This window comes from Malania oleifera, chromosome 12 (assembly GCF_029873635.1).
Source record: "Malania oleifera isolate guangnan ecotype guangnan chromosome 12, ASM2987363v1, whole genome shotgun sequence".
Taxonomy (NCBI): Eukaryota; Viridiplantae; Streptophyta; class Magnoliopsida; order Santalales; family Ximeniaceae; genus Malania; species Malania oleifera.
In genome coordinates, this window is record NC_080428.1 from 17,798,022 (window position 1) to 17,816,636 (window position 18,615).

The following is an 18,615-nucleotide window of genomic DNA, read 5'->3' on the forward strand; positions in this document are numbered from 1 at the left end:
CAATTATAATACACTCATATATTTTATGCTGTGTGTGTGAGTGTTGGAGCGTATGGTCTTGCTATGGTCTAGTTGAGCTTACGCTATATCCTATATGCTTGATGTGCATGTGATAAGCATACAACCACAACCTAAGTTACTATTATAGACCCATATAAATTATTATAGATCGATATGAATTACAATTTCAAATTACATATCTTCGTGGTCTTCTTGTTTCCTCAAGTGTCCTTCCTTGGGATATTTATTTGAGCCTACACAAGCATTTGACAATCATCAAATATCAATATTTGTCATTATCAAAATTGAGTGTGACCTATAAGGTCAACATTCTCCCCCTTTTTGATGATGACAAATACACCATCCAAAAAATTGGGCATAGCCTAAAGAAGCTCCCCTTAGCAATATGCATCATGTATTTAACCTATAGCCTAAAGAAGCTCCCCCTAACAATATGCATTATGTATTTAACCTATGCATCATGTATTTAACCCAAGTTTTTGCCCTGCATCTCCCCATTTTGACAACAGCAAAAAAGGGCCATAGGAGTGAACACTATAGGCAATGGGTAAGTGTTACGTTTATAAATAAGAAATTTTGGAAGGATTTTGAAAAAATTTCAGCAGAGTGCCGTTTGTAAATCATAATTTTCCAAAATCAACCTTGTATAAAGTGTAACCTATTTGAGTTTATATTCCCTAGCAGTTTATCCACAACTACTCAAGCAGTTCAATATTGGCCAACAATCAAGTAGAAATGTCAATATCATCATGAAGGTAATAAGCAACATGCATTGCATTCAATATGATCATGCTATAGATGTAAGATATGTGCACACAAGCAATAGCCAGCATTTACAAAGTCTAAGGCAAGTAAACAAATCAACAATGATATTGGTTGCTAAGACATGTTAAGTTTTATTTGAGAGCTCCCCCTGAATTTATGCACACTGTGAAACATTTAAGCCTAAGAAACTTCTCTACTATGCATTAGGCCTAATTCACGCCTAATTTGTATGAACCTATCCTCGGATAGTGGTTTAGTGAATATATCCGCCCACTGTTTATTGGTGCATACAAACTCAAGTGTAACATCTTCTTTCTGTACATGATCACAAAGAAAATGATGTCTAATCTCAATTTGTTTAGTTGGTGAATGTGAGATAGGATTTTTAGAGATGTTGATTGCACTAGTATTATCACATTTAATCGGTATCGTGTCATAGTGCAATCCATAATCCATAAGTTGTTGTTTCATATAAAAAGTTTGGGCACAACAATTTCCAACTGCAATATATTCACTTTCGGTGGTGGATAAGGCAGCTAAGTTTTGTTTCTTGGAGAACCAAGAAACAAGAGATTGTCCTAAGTAGTGACCAATGCCGCTAGTGCTTTTTCTACCAACCTTACTACCGACAAAGTCAGCATCAGTGTAGCTCATAATCTCAAAGGTAGTATGCTTAGGGTATCACAAGCCTAACTCTATAGTCCCAACAAGATACTTAAGGATTCGTTTGATAACTTTTAGGCGAGATTCCTTACGGGCAGCCTGAAACCTAGCACACACTAAACATAATGTTAGGCCTACTTGCAGTGAGATATAGGAGACTCCGAATCATACCACAATATAATTTTATGTCAACAGGGATTCCTTGCTCATCTTTATCAAGCTTAATGGAAGAGTTCATAGGTGTACCAAGAATTTTGCAATCTTCCATATTAAATTTATTTAACATGTCCCTAATATATTTAGATTGGCATATGAAAGTTCCATGTTTCGCTTGTTTGATTTGAATTCCTAAGAATAAACTAAGTTCACCCATCATGCTCATTTCAAATTCACTTTGCATGCATTTGGCAAACTCATTACATAACTCATCATTAGTTGCTCCAAAAATGATATCGTCCACATAAATTTGAAGAAGGAGCATATCATCATTTTTGGATTTGATGAAGAGTGTAGTGTCAATCTTGCCACGGGTAAACCCATTTTCTAGTAGAAAACCACTACGCCTCTTATACCAAGCTCTAGGAGTTTGTTTCAATCCATATAAGGCTTTAGACAATTGGTACACATGATCGGGATATTTATAATTTTCAAAATCGGGTGGTTGTTCTACGTATACCTCTTCATTAATGTAGCCATTTAGAAACGTGCTTTTAACATCCATTTGAAACAATTTAAAATTTTTAAAAATGGCAAAGGCAGGTAGCATACAAATGGCTTCTAACCTAGCAATAGGAGCATATGTTTCATCAAATTCAATCCCTTCTGGCTGGTTATACCCTTCAGCAACTAGTCTAGCTTTATTCCTAGTTACTACCCCATTCTCATCTTTCTTATTTCTATACACCCATTTTGTTCCAATAATTGATTGATCATTAGGCCTAGGAACTAGAGTCCACACCTTGCTTCTCTCAAATTGATTAAGTTCTTCTTGCATGGACATGACCCAAGATTCATCTTCTATAGCTTCTTTAATATTTTTAGGTTCTTCTTGGGACAATAAAGCAGAGTGATTCACTATATTTCTCAAGGAGGATCTTGTGGCTACTCCACGGGATGATTTACCTATGATTTGATCTATAGGATGACTTCTAATGAATTTCCAATCTCTAGGAAACTCTTGATGTTCATTATCTTCCGATGATTTTTCATTTTCTTCTGGGTTTTCACTTGCATTATTTTCAATAGATAGTTTGTCTAAACATTTTCTAATATCAATATCATCTTCATCATCTTTCTTAGAAAATGGATTAGCTTCATCAAACACAACTTGAATAGATTCAATCACAATCAATGTTCTTTTGTTGAAAATCCTATATGCTTTGCTATTTAATGCATATCCCAAGAAAATACCTTCATTAGATTTAGAGTCAAATTTTCCTAGATGCTCATTATCTCTAAGCACAGAGCATTTACAACCAAACACATGAAAGTATGAAATATTAGGCTTATGGTTGTTCCACAATTCATAAGGGGTTTTATTAATCAAAGGTCTAATCAACACCCTATTCATAACATAGCATGTAGTATTAATGGCCTCAGCCCAAAAATATTTAGGTAAGTTATGCTCATTTAACACAATTCTACCCAATTCTTACAATGACCTATTCTTTCTTTCTACCACACCATTTTGTTGAGGTGTCCTAGGTGCAGAGAAGTTATGCGATGTGCCCTCTAAGTCACAATATTTTTTTATGCCTTCATTTTTGAATTTCGTGCTTCTATCACTTCTTATGTGAGTTATTTTATATCCCCTTTCATTCTGGATTCTCCTACAAAGTTTGGTGAACTGTTCACATGATTCATTTTTATGTGCAAGAAACAACACCCATGTCAATCTAGAAAAGTCATTGACAATTACAAAAGCATAAGATTTACCACCAATACTTTGCACAAATCTGAGTCCAAACAAATCTAGGTGAAGCATCTCTAAAGGTCTTATAGTAGATATGAATTTCTTTTTCTTAAAACTAGATTTTGTTTGCTTATCCATTTAACATGCATCACAGATTTCATCCATTACAAAATACAACTTAAGCAAGCCTTTAACTAATTCTTTTCTAACAAATTTAGACAATAAATTCATGCTAGCATGTTCTAGATGCCTATGCCATAACCAACTAGCTTCATTTATAGCAGAAAAACATGTTACTTGTTACGAAGCTAAATTATCAAGAGAGGTAGTATAAACATTTTCATGTCTATCAGCAGTAAAAAGCACTTTGTGGTTTTTTTTATTTTCTACTATGCATTTTTCATTTTCAAAAGATACTTTATATCCTATGTCACACAACTGACTTATGCTAAGTAGATTATGCTTCAGTCCATCAACCAACAAAACGTTATCAATAGTAAGTAAGGAATCCTTACCAACCTTACCTACCCCGATGATGCGTCCTTTGGCATTGTCGCCAAATGTCACGTGGTCTCCATCCTTAGGAACAATTGAAGTGAATTTTCCCTTGTCCCCAGTCATGTGTCATAAGCACCCACTATCCAAGTACTACTTGTCCTTAGAGGAGGACGACCTTAGGCATACCTCATCCTCATGTGCCATTAAGCACAGATTAGCGACCTCCGAGTCACTGTGATCTAATTTTGAGTCACTGCTACTAATTTTTTCCCATGAAGTCCCGACCTTCATGGCTTTCTTCTTTTTCTTAGCCTCCTTTTTCAGCAGTGGGCAGTTAGGTTTGATGTGCCCCACCTTGTTGCAGTTATAGCATGTAGGAGCATTTGATTTTTTTTTTCTTTTGCTGGACTCTTTCTTCTCATTAGTAGACTCCCTATATTTTTTATAGGGCTTCCTATTCTTCCTAAAAAATCTGCTGAATTTTCTGGTTAGCATGGTCAATTCATCATCAGTTTCGGACTCACTGCACTCACTAGATATGTTATTAGATGCTTTCAGTGCAGTCACTTTCTTAGCCCTATTATGCTCATTAAGTATTACATTAATGGACGATTCATATCTAATTATGGAACCTATCAATTCATCTAAGGTCATAGCCTTAAGGTCTCTACCCTTAGCAATGGTCATAGCTTTGGCTTCCTAAACAGGAGTAAACCTCTAAGGATCTTCCTAATCATCTCATATATGGGATTGGTCTTTCCTAATGCATGTAGTGAGTTTATGATGTGTGTGAATCTAGTGTACATACTCTAAATGGACCCATCTACATTCATCCTAAATGCCTCATACTCACTGGTCAACATATCTATCCTATTGTCCTTCACAACCCTAGTACCCTCATATGTGACCTCTAACTTATCTCATATTTCTTTTACAATAGCACATGCCATAATTCTGTTAAAATTATTCACGTCAAGACTACAATATAAAATATTCATGGCAGTTGCATTAAGACTAACAGCTTTCATATAATCATCATCATACTCATCCTCAGTCTTAGGAACCCTAACTGCACCCTCAGTTTTCATAGGGACATAGTTTCCCTTATAGAAAATCCTCCACACCTTCCACTTAGTATTCTAAAGGTAGATGTGCATCCTCTATTTCCATAAGGTGTAATTAACACCACTGAAAATAGGAGGTCGTGTGGAAGATGGTCCCTCAGGGAAAGGGTGTTGAATTAGATGTAATCCAAAGAGGTGGGGTGAATTGGGTATTTTAAAAAATCCTTGAATTTTTTTACCACTTACTCCCTACTTATATATTTAGCAACGAGTTCTTATTTCCCAATTAATAGTGTGCAATGTTATTCAACCTATACATGCAATATGAGCAGTTGAAATGTAGTGTTGAAAGTAAAAAGTAAAGGGAATAGAGAAGACAAACATAGTTTTTACGAGGTTCAGCCAACTCTGCCTATGTCCTCGCTTTGAGCAACCACTCAAGGATTTCACTAAAATCGCTACTCCTTAAATTGGGACGGAGCTTCACTTACAATCCATTGCTTATAAGAGGTACAAGTTCCTCCTCACCCTTTTCTTACAAGAGATACAACTCTCTCCTCAAACACTGGTTCACACACCGGACCGTGTATACAATAAAATATGTAAAAACACTCAAAAATGCTTCCAGAAAAAACCTTGTGAGTACAATTCAAATTCCTAATACATTTACCATATGATATAATCTGAAGCTCAAAATGTATGAAACAAAATCGTTTATGTATGATATACTTTAACACACAATTCTCTTTTTAACAAATCTCCCAAAATGTTTGTATGAATCAATACTTTGGAGAAATTAGGGTTCAATCTTTGAATACAAAAATAGCTTTGAAGACTGCAAAAATTTGAAGTACACTTTGTTAAAAACAATATTTTTCTCAAGATGTCAATCTCAAAGTGATCTTGGTAATATTTGACTTAAAGTATATATCTATATATCTATGTGATGAGAATACCAAAGATCAACAAACATAATATTTGATTTTCAAAAACTATCCGTCAATATATATATAGATATAAATATATAGATATATATATATATATATATATATTATGCTCTGCTATGGATATATACAATCAAATAGTTTAGATGTATTCAAAATATCAGCGATAACTAAGAATACATTTAAATAAAAAAACTTTAATCAATGGTCAAATACCAAACTTTCTCAAGTATTGAGTTTGTCAAAAACAATTGTTAGATGAATGCGAAAACTCAATATCAAGCTTTTCTAAAACTATCAAAATAGATGGTGATATGAGATTCTCTAACAAAGTTAAATGTAATAACCAAACCTCAAACCAAGTTGAAGCACAAAATGAATAATAGAGATCCCTTTAGATTTTTTGAGGTGATGTGCCCAAGGATGATGTGTAGAAACTAGAGCGTAGGCAAACATACAGCAATCAGCTTAAGTATCTCAGTTTTCTTTTCAACGAGATGTGTTATTCGCTTTACGTTGATCTTCTTGTGTTTAGCTTATGTACTAGGGTTTAGATAATTAGTATTTATAGTGTCTTAGCCTTAGAACTGATCTCAACCGTTAGATCAATAAGATAGCTTGCGAGTTCTTTTAATAAAAATGATATTTTTAAGTTTTCTCGTATGTTCATATGATCGAAGCCATAGGCCCAAACGACCAAAGTCATTCAATTCCTTTGAAAAAATTGCCTGAGCGCAGGGTCAGACGACCGAGGTCAAGGTTCACAAGACCGAAGTGTCGAGTTCAGACGACCGAGTTGAAGGTTCAGTCATTTGAAGTGCTTTTGCCTGTTTTTATTTTGCACCTTAAATTCTTCAAACCACTGAGCTTAATCTTCAGACGTCTAAGGAAATTCTTCAGTCATCTAAACTTCAAGTTCAGTCAACCGAAGTCCCTAATTTTGAAATTTTTATATTCTAATTTAAAAATATGCTTTCCTCTCCTTCTTGGGTCTTTTGTAAAACATATTTTTCATGATTTTAAAAGTATTTTCAAGTTCATGAAAGTTTCCTAATGATATACATGAAATGCATGAATCCTAAAGTCTTTCTAAGTTATGTTGAGCCTCAAATTAAATCATATGAAAATGTAAGTACATGAGTTTAAGGTACCCATTCCCAAGATGTTCTTGAACTTTGCCGCTTGCATCTTGACTCTCATACTCTTTGAGTTCCATGGATCTTGCCAAGATTTGCAAGCTTTACTTGAAGGCTCCCATGACTTGTTATCCTTCCATGCATGCTTACTATAAGTCACGTTCACAAACTCAATGCACAGATCAAATACCAAGTGATTTGTCATTATCAAAACCGGATTGGACTCGTAGAGTCAACAATCTCCCCCTTTTTGATGATGCCAAATGCACAAATATATATATATATATATATATATAATCAGTGAGGCCAAACAAGGCTCCCCCTCAATTAATGCATCAAATATTCAATGAATGACAATATGCTCATGATGTTTCAACAACTTTTGTTATTATACTTCTCCCCCTTTTGCACAATTAGTTTGTCAACCATTTTTTGTCCTGATATTTCTCCCCAACGCCAAGTTTTAATTAATCAATTTCTTAATTGTTCAATTTCTCTTCTTCATGCTTCAATTTCTCTTATTTATGCTTTTTCTCCTGATTTCTATTATTTTTGCTCCCAATTTTCTCCCCCATTTGACATAAAAAAAAAAAAGGTGTAAAATAATAAAACTTGAGTAGACGTACCCTTATGTTTTTCTTCCCTTAGAAATCTAAAGGTTTTAAACGTGTTCAACCATTAGACAAAAAAATCCTTCTCATGCTTTTTGACATCAACTATCCCCCTTACTAACGCATAAATTTCAAATATTACATGAGGATACCAAATGTTGATTAAAAGTTATGTCGAATTTTTGATAGTTGATTAATGCAATACCAAGTGATTACATCGTAAATGACATTGCTCCCCCCCCCTCGAATTATATCATCTAACATAATTCTAGGCAACCTCTCGACTATAGATAAGACCTAATTCATGCCTAATTTGGATAAACCTATCCTCCGCAAGTGGTTTCGTGAATATATCTGCCCATTGTTCATTCGTGCATACAAACTCTGGTGTCACATCCCCTTTTTGTACATGGTCATGAAGAAAGTGATGTCGTATTTCTATATGTTTAGTTCATGAATGTAATATGGGATTCTTTGAAATATTTATCGCACTCGTATTATGGCATCTAATAGGGATTGTTTCATAACTTAATCCAAAATCCTTCAATTGTTGCTTCATGTAAAGCGTTTGAGCACAACACCTAGCTGCCGCCATGTATTCAGCCTCAGTTGTGGAAAGAGCAACTGAATTTTGCTTCTTGGAAAACCAACAGACTAAGGAATTTCCTAACAAATGACAAATACCACTAGTGCTCTTCCTATCCACTTTGCTACCCACAAAATCAGCATCTGAATAGCTGAGAATCTCAAAATATGTGTACTTAGGGTACCATAATCTAATTTCCACGATTCCTATTAGGTATCTAAGTATTTGTTTAACGACTAACAAATGTGACTCTTTTGGTGCAGACTAAAATCTTGCACACAAACATACGCTAAACATTATATCAGGTCTATTGGCAGTCAGGTATAGTAAGCTACCAATCATTCCATGATAAAGTTTCATATCCATTGGTATACCTTGTTCATCTTTGTCAAATTTCAATGAAGTACTCACAGGTGTACCTAGTATTTTTCCATCTTCCATATTAAACATTTTGAGTAGGTCTCTAATATACTTTGATTGATTTCTGAATATTCCATGTTTTTCTTGTTTGATCTAAAGTCCTAGGAAGAAATTTAGTTCACCCATCATGCTCATCTCAAATTCATTTTCCATGTTATTGGCAAATTCATCACACAGTTCTTCATTTGAAGTGCCAAATATGATGTCATCTACATATACTTGCACTAGGAGAATATAATCTTTCATAGACTTTATGAACATGTTTGTATCTATCCTTCCTCTTATAAATCCATTTTCTAATAGAAAGCTGCCTAGCCTTTCATACCAAGCTCTAGGAGCTTGCTTTAAACTGTACAAGGCTTTCGTCAGTATACACACATGATCTAGATTCTTATGGTTTTCAAAGTCGAGGGGTTGTTCTACATACACTTCTTCATTTATGTAGCCATTTAAAAATGAGCATTTGACATCCATTTGATAAAGCTTTAAATCCTAAAAAGTTGCATATGCTAACAGCATTCGAATGGCTTCCATTCTAGCTACAGGTGCAAATATTTCTTCAAAAACTATACCTTCTTATTGATTATATCCCTGAGCTACTAATCTAACCTTATTTCTTACAACTATTCCATGTTCATCTTTCTTATTCTTATATATCCATTTGGTTCCAATGATTGATTTATCCTCAAACCTAGGAAATAGTGTCCGTACTTTATTCCTCTCAAACTGATTTAACTCTTCTTGCGTGGACAACGCCCAAGATTCATCCTCTATGGCTTCACTCACATTCTTAGGTTCTTCATGAGATAGAAATATGAAATAACTAATCATATTCCTAAGTGAGGAGCGAGTGGCTACTCCACATAATGGTTCACCTATTATTTGATCTATAGGAAGATTCTTTATATATTTCCATTCTCTAGGTGGTTCATTAACCTCATTTTCAGTTTGATCAATTTCAATGGATGGTTCCTTAAGTTCATTTTTCTTTTCTGAATCATTCTCAATGGATAGTTTCTCAAGTTCCTTGTTTATCTCAAATTCATCTTCATCAACTCTTTTGACGAAGGGATTTGACTCATCAAACACTACATAAATAGACTTTATGACCATCAATGTTCGTTTGTTATATACTCTATAGGCTTTACAATCTAATGCGCATCTAGGAAGATGCCTTCATCAGATTTCACATCAAACTATCCTAGGTGTTCATTATCTCTAAACACAAAATATTTACAACCAAAGACATAAAGATATGATATGTTTGGTCTATGGTCATTCCATAACTCGTACGGAGTCTTATTAAGTGATGGTCTAATCAATACACTGTTTAGAACATAACAGGCGGTATTCACTGCCTCAGCCCAGAAGTACTTAGGTAACTGGCCATTTCTTGTATAGACCTATTCTTCCTTTCAACTACTTCGTTCTGTTGTGGTGTTCTAGGTGCTAAAAAATTATGGGCAATTCCTAACGAATTACAATAGTCTTCCATGCCTTGATTCTTAAATTCTCTACCCCTATCACTTCTAATTTTAGTGATTGTATATCCCTTTTCATTTTGGATTTTATTGCACAGGTTTATAAATTTTTCACATGCTATATCTTTGTGACCAAAGAATAATACCCATGTGAATCTTGAAAAGTCATCAACTATGACAAAGGCGTATGATTTTGCTCCTAAACTTTGAATTGGGTTTGGACCAAATAAGTCTAAGTGTAGCATTTAGAGTGGCCTAGTAGTGGAGATTTATTTCTTCTTCTTAAATCTTGTTCTTGCTTGTTTTCCTAGTTGACATGCATCACAAATTTTATCTTTCACAAATTTAGTCTTAGGTAGTCCCTTAACTATTTCTTTCTTAACAAGTTTTGAGATTAAACCATGTTTGCGTGTCCTAGTCTCCTATGCCAAATCCAACTTATTTCATTTATAGCAGATAAGCATGTCACACTCTGTGAAGTTAAGTTATCAAATCTTGTGGTATATACGTTTTCATGACGTTCAGCAGTGAATAGTATCTTATTGTCAGTTTTGTGTTCAACTATGCACTTGTCATGTTCAAACGATACTTTGTAACCTTTATCACACAGTTGGCTTATACTCAGTAAGTTGTGCTTTAAACCTTCAACCAATAAAACACCATCAATAATTAATGAAGAACTATTACCAACTTTACCTACACCTATGATCCTTTCCTTAGTATTATCTCCAAAAGTAACAAACCCTTCATCCTTGGGTGTGATGGATGTGAACTTTGCTTTATACCCGGTCATGTGATGTGAGCATCTGCTATCCATATACCATTTTTTTTTTTAGGATGCTGATCTTAAGCATATCTACACGACATAATCAAACAACTAGCTTTGGTACCCAGATTGTCTTGGGTCCGAGGGAGTTTGTGCTAGATTGACCTTTAACCTTCCATACTTTCTTAATTTTTACATCTTTCTTTTTAAAACGATAGTCGAATTGTATGTGACCCAACCTTCTACATTTAAAGCATGTAGTGTTTTTATAATAATTCTTAGTTGGAACATATGACTTTGACTCTTTTCTAAAATAACCCATGTAAAGGTGTCTATTCTTTAGATTATCCTTTCCATTAAATCCAAGCCCTTCCTTTTCTAGAAAATTTCTTTGAGATCTTAGGAGCTTTTCAAAATTGTTTTGCCCCTCAGTAAATTTACAAATAATTTCAGATTTATCTTTCAAATCCTTTTCTAACTCCTCAATTTTCAAATCTTTATCTTTTATGAAAGATGCATGAGATTCATTTTGTTGTTCCACTAAATTTGAAAGTTCTTTGAATTTTCTTTTCAACTCAGAGATTTTCTTTGTTTTCTTCTCAAGTATTTTAATAAAGTATAAGTATTCTCATTTTAGTTCATCATATGAAATCAAGTCATTTTCATTTTCAGACTCACTAGAATACTACAAAGATGATGAAAATGATGATTGTACCTCAAGGTCATCATGTGCCATTAGACACAGATTGGCAACCTCTTCGTCGCTAGATTCAGATTCTGAACAACTAGTGTTGTGTGTATCCCAACCGACTTTCAGCGCATTCTTCTTTTACTTTGAGGCTTTCACTAGTTTAGCACACTCAGGCTTGATGTGTCCAACCTCTTGGTAGTTGTGGCATGTTTGTGGATCCTCCTTCTTTTTCTTCTTGCTAGGTTCTCCTCTTTCCAATTTAGAGTTCCGAAATTTTCTGTTGAACTTCCTGTTCTTCTTCAAGAACTTCTCGAGCTTCCTTGTTAGCAAGGCCATGTCATCATCCATTTTGAAATCACATCCTTCAGTTGAATAGCTTGATGATGTCTTAAGTGCAGTGACCTTCTTTGCTTTACTTTACTCAATCTTCCTTTCGTTTATTACCAGCTCATAGGTGATGAGCGATCCAATGAGTTCTCCCTTCTGCTATTGCCATAGCTTTTGCTTCCCATACTGCAGGCAATCCCTTGAGTATTTTCCTGATCAACTCATAAGTGGGATAAGTTTTTCCAAGAGCATTAAGAGAGTTAATGATGTGTGTGAATCTAGTGTACATGGATTGTATAGATTCATCAACTGTCATTTTAAATGCTTCATATTCACTGGTGAACATGTCTATCCTACTACTCTTGACTTCCTTAGTACCTTCATATGTATCTTCTATTTTTTTTCAAATTTCTTTAGCCAAGTTACATGCCATTACTGTATTAAATTCATTTACGTCTAATGCACAAAAAAGCAAGTTCATGGCAGTAGCATTGATTTGTACTGATTTCCAGTCTTCCTCTATATATTCATCTTCAGTTTCAGGTACATTAACCTTATCAATTAATTTCATGGGAATGTGACTACCCTTAGTCACTATTTTCCAAACCTTCCAATCTATGTTCAATAGATATATGCTCGTCCTACATTTCCAGTAGGTGTAGTTTACACCACAGAAAATGGGTGGTCTAGTGGATGAGTATCCCTCACCGAATGGAGTTACACCAATATGTGTCATGTGATCCTTTTACAAATTAACTATCAAGTCTATGTAAACCCTATCTGATACCAAATGTTGAATTAGGTGTAATCCCAAGAGAGGGGGGGGGGGTGAATTGGGTATTTTAAAAATTCTTTGAATTTTTTTACCACTTACTTTCTACTTGTATATTTAGCAACGAGTTCTTATTTCCCAATTAATAGTGTGCAATGTTATTCAACCTATACATGCAACATGAGCAGTTGAAATGTAGTGCTAAAAGTTAAGAGTAAAGGGAAGAGAGGAGACAAATGCAATTTTTACGAGGTTCAGCCAAATTGGCCTATGTCCTCACCTTGAGCAACCACTCAAGGATTTCACTAAAATTCCTGCTCCTTAAATTGGGACAGAACTTCCCTTACAATCTACTGCTTACAAGAGGTACAACTTCCTCCTCACCCGTTGCTTATAAAGATACAACTCTCTTCTCAAACACCGGTTCACACACCGAACTATGCATACAATAAAATCTGTAAAAACACTAAAAAATGCTTCCAAACAAAAGCTTGTGAGTACAATTCAAATCCCTAATACATTTACCATATGATATAATTTGAAGCTCAAAATGTATAAAACGATATAATCATTTATGTATGATATGCTTTAACACACAATTCTATTTTTAGCAAATCTCACAAAATGTTTGTATGAATCGATACTTTTGAGAAATTAGGGTTCAATCTTTGAATAAAATATTAGCTTTGAAGATTGCAAAGATTTGACGTACATTTTTTCAAAAACAATATTTCTCTCAAGATGTCAATCTCAAAGTGATCTTGGTAATATTTGACTTAAAGTATATATCTATATATCTATATGATTAGAATACCAAAGATCAACAACTTAATATTTGATTTTCAAAAACTATTCTTCAATATATAAATATATATATGCTCTGTTAAGGATATATATAATCAAATAGTTTAGATGTATTCAAAATATCAGCTTTAAACTAAGAATACATTTAAATAAAAAAACTTTAATCAATGGTCAAATACCAAACTTTCTCAAGTATTCAGTTTGTCAAAAACAATCATTAGATGAATGTGAAAACTCAATATCAAGCTTTTCTAAAACTATCAAAACAGATGGTGATATGAGATTCTCTAACAAAGTTAAATGTAATAACCAAACCTCAAACCAAGTTGAAGCACAAAATGTATAATAGAGATCCCTTTAGATTTTTTTGAGGTGATTTGCCCAAGAATGATGTGTAGAAATTAGAGCGTAGGCAAACATACAACAATCAACTCAAGTATCTAAGTTTTCTCTTGAACAAGATGTGTTCTTCTCTTTACGTTGATCTTCTTGTGTTTAGCATACGTATTAGGGTTTAGATAATCAGTATTTATAGTGTCTTACCCTTAGAATTGATCTCAACCATTGGATCAATAAGATAGCTCGCAAGTTCTTTTAATAAAAATGATATTTTTAAGTTTTCCCGCAGGTTCAAATGACTGAAACCATAAGCCTAGACGACCGAAGTCATTGAATTCATTTGATAAAATAGCCCGGACATAGGGTCATACGACCGAGGTCAAGGTTTAGACGACTGAAGTGTTGAGTCCAGACGATCGAGGTGAAGGTTTAGTCATCTCAAGTGCTTCTGCTTGTTTCTGTTTTGCACTTTAAATTCTTTAGACCACTGAACTTAATCTTTAGATGTCTGAGGATATTCTTCAGCCATCTAAACTACAAGTTTAGTTAACCAAAGTCCCTAATTTTGAAATTTTTCTATTCTAATTTAAAAATATGCTTTGCTCTCCTTCTTGGGTCTTTTGTAAAACATATTTTCCATGATTTTAAAAATATTTTCAAGTCCATGAAAGTTTCCTAATGATATACATGAAATGCATGAATCCTAAAGTCTTTCTAAGTTATGTTGAGCCTCAAATTAAATCAAACGAAAATGTAAGTACATGAGTTCTAAGTACCCATTCCCAGATGTTCTTGAACTTTGCGCTTGCATCTTGATTCTCATACTCTTTGATTTCCATGGATCTTGCCAAGATTTGTAAGCTTTACTTGAAGGCTCTCATGACTCGTTATCCTTCTGTGGATACTTAATATAAGTCATGTTCACAAACTCAATGTACAGATCAAATACCAAGTGATTTGTCATTATTAAAACCAGATTGGACTCGTAGAGTCAACAAAGAAGTCACAGAGCTATGAGCCATATGTGACCTTTTTGCAAAATAAAAACTACTCTATGCAATGCGGCTTTGATACCAATTGTTAGCTTTACCATGATCCCAATAGGGGGGTGAATTGGTATTTTTAAAAATTTAAGCCCTAGGTTAATCTCCTAACACTAGTATATTCACAACCCTATGGACAATCTAGTGCAAGTAATGTAAACGTATACCAGAAAGTAAATAAATCAATTTAATCAATCACACATGCACAAGAAAGCAGTAAAGTAAGAGTGACACACAGGAATGTTATCGAGGTTCGGCCAATTGCCTACATCCTCGCCTTGGCTAACAAGCACAAGGATTACCACTATTACTTGCTCACTTAAACGGATGGAGCGGCACTTATACAAACCAGGTCAATTAAAGGGGCTGACATCAACCGTTACATACAATCCTTACTAGGCTGGATTACCACCCCCTCAGGCCATGCTTGGAAACATTCAGATTTTACTTTCGGATGGTACCGAAATTGTGTTTTCATGTAAAGCAGATTTGTACCCAAATATGAATAATCACATATGCATCAATAGCATGGATATAATGTAAGCTCAATGATTCAAGATTTTTTCTATCAATACTCAAAACAGTATAGTCAATATGAAGTTCAAGAGTATTCAACACAATACGATCAGTATGATGCTCAAAAATAATCAATACAAGCAATGACTTGGAATCTAAACAAGATATTTCAACAGCACGTCAATAATCCAACTATATTAAGAAGATAATCAAACTAGTTTCAGAACGGTTTTCTTTAATGAAATAAGCACAATGCTAGTTTGAAAAGATTACTTACTTGGTTGAAAAAACTTTGCACACCAAAAGCAAAGCTCTTGGACCCTTGCAATGGAATGCAAATATCTTAAGCATTCTTGGTTTAATCCCACACAAAATTTATAAAGGAGAAATTCGGGGGATAAACCTAAGCTAAGCTCCCAAAAAAAAATTAATCTCAAGCACACGCACAAGTGGGAGTATTAGCATAGAACAATAATCACATAAGCACAAGTGTAACTCTCACACTCTTAGCTTTTGTCAAATGGATACAAGATATGAGTGTATTTGGACAAAGGTTAAATTTTCAGTAGAGAGGATTTTTGCTTAATCACTTTTTGCTATTTTTTTCTCTAATCATGTAAATAAAGGCATATTTATAGTCAAGTGAAAAATTATAACCATTCGGGACAAAATGGGTATTATTAAAAAAGTCCTAAATAATTATAACCCAATTAGCCTCACTTAACCCAATTTTACCGCAGTTAATTTAATTTTAACCGGCTGGGTTCGCATGGCTAAACCTAGGTTCGGTCATCCGACAAGACATATACAAAAAAGTTTTTCAAATAAGTATGGTCACCCGAATAGAGGTTCAGCAGCCTGAATCAAAGTCAGTAGCAAAGCTACGTAACTTTAGGTGCCCGGTTGAATGCTCGGTGGCCCAAACACAGGTGTTTGGTTGCCCGGGGGTCTTTTTGATCTAAAATTATCGGTCGCCCGAGTTGGTGAGCAGTCCCTTTCGAAGGGTTCGGGCGCTCAGAGAAGATGTGTACATTTATAGTTCAGTCACCCGAGGGCTGGTCAACATTTTAACTTTCAAAATTTGGGCGCCCGAAGAGTTTTGTACTCCAAAGGTTCAATTGCCCGAGCCCTCTTACCTTGCTAGTTTTGTTCAATTTTTAAGCACAATTGTAACACACTCATATATTTTATGCTGTGTGTGTGAGTGTTGGAGCCTAGGGTCTTACTGTGGTCTAGTTTAGCATACATTATATCTTGTATGCATGATGTGCAAGTGATAAGCATACAACCACAACCTAAGTTACTATTATAGACCCATATAAATTATTACAAACTGATATGAATTACAATTTCAAATTACAGATCTTCGCGGTCTTCTTGTTTCCTCAAGTGTCCATCCTTAGGATATTTATTTGAGCCTGCACAAGCATTTGACAATCATCAAATATCAGTATTTGTCATTATCAAAACCGGGTGAGACCTATAAGGTCAACACAAAGAGATTTGGGATAAATTGGAAGTAACCTATGAAGGTACTGTAGATATTAGGGAAAGTATAATCGATATGTTAACCAGTGAATATGAAGCTTTTAGGATGAACTCTGAAGAAAGTATAACAAGCATGTACACTAGGTTCACCCATATGATAAACTCCATAAGTGCATTAGGAAAAACTTATTCCACCCATAAGATGATCCATAAAATTCTAAGAGCACTTCCACCTATTTGGGAACCCAAAGCCACAACCATTACGTAAGGAAGAAATCTTAAAGCAACTTCCTTAGATGAACTCATAGGATCTCTTCTAACCTATGAAATTATGTTAAAAGAAAGAAGCACTGAAAACAAAAATAAGAATTCCTCAGCTCTAAAAGCTTTGAAAGAATATTCAAGTGAGGAAGATAATGAATCTAGTGATTTAGAAGATGAGGACTTAGCTCTCATAACTAAAAGACTTGGAAAATTCTTAAGAAGAAACAAAAAATTCGCTAGAAAAATTAATGGATCAAAAGCTGAAAAAGGAGAAAGCAATAAAAAAGAATGCAAAAAAAAAATTGATCCTCCCACTTGCTATCATCGTAAAAAGACCGGGCACATCAAACCGGAATGCCCACAACTCAATAAGGAAGAGAAGAAAAAGAAACCTGCAATGAAGGCAACTTGGGATGACACTAGTTCGAGTGAATCGGAAAGTGAGCCAAGTGATCGAAAAGTAGCAAACATGTGCTTCATGGCGCATAACGAAAAGGTAAACTCTTATTATTCTCTCTCTGAAGATTCGTGTAATGAATCTTGTAGTAATTCGTGTGAAAGTATGCCTTCTTACAAAGAACTTCAAGATGAATTTCTCATTAAAATCTCAAAGAGGAACACAAGCTTGAAACAACAAAACGAAGCACTTAGAAATCAACTTGAAGCTTCAAAACTTGTAGAAGAAGAAAAAGACTTAAAGATTGACGAACTTGAGAAGAAAGTAGATAACTTATCTCAAGAATTAGCTAAGTCTCAAGTAAATGAAGATTGTAGGAAAGTGCAAGAAATAAATGACCTTAAAAATCAAACTCAAGAGAAAGAAAAGATCATCTACAACTTTACCAAAGGTAAGGATAACTTCGAAAATATGGTAGGACAACAAAGAATGGCAAACAACAAAGAAGGAATTGGTTACAATGGAGCACCAAAGAAAAAAAAGAAAAACTTGTTTATGTGATATTTTTTAAATCAATCTAGACATTATGCAAGCACTTCATCAACAAATATTCATGAGCACGCCACTCACTGCATGTGTAAAAATAAATGGCACATAATGTTTAACTGTTCACTTAGGAAAAAGTACATTAGAGTAAAAGATGAGTGGAAGATAAATGCCAAAACTAGACAAGATTTAACGAAAGTTAAGAAGGTTTGGGTTCCAAAAGTAACAACTTAAATCCTTTCATGTAGGTTTTCTTTAGGACCACACCGTTTAAGGATAAATGGTGCTTGGACAGCGGATGTTCAAGGCATATGATAAATCTAAGTTCACATCTCTTACACAAAAGGATGGAGGATTTGTTACCTTCGGTGACAATGCAAAAGGCAAGATCATCGGAATAGGTAAAATCAGTAAAGACTCTTCACTTACTATAGATGATGTCTTGTTGGTAGATGGTCTAAAGCATAATTTACTAAGCATTAGTCAACTTAGCGACAACAGATTTGAAATAATATTTAAGAAAGAAAAATGTGTAATTCAAGATTCTAAGGATCAAAAGAC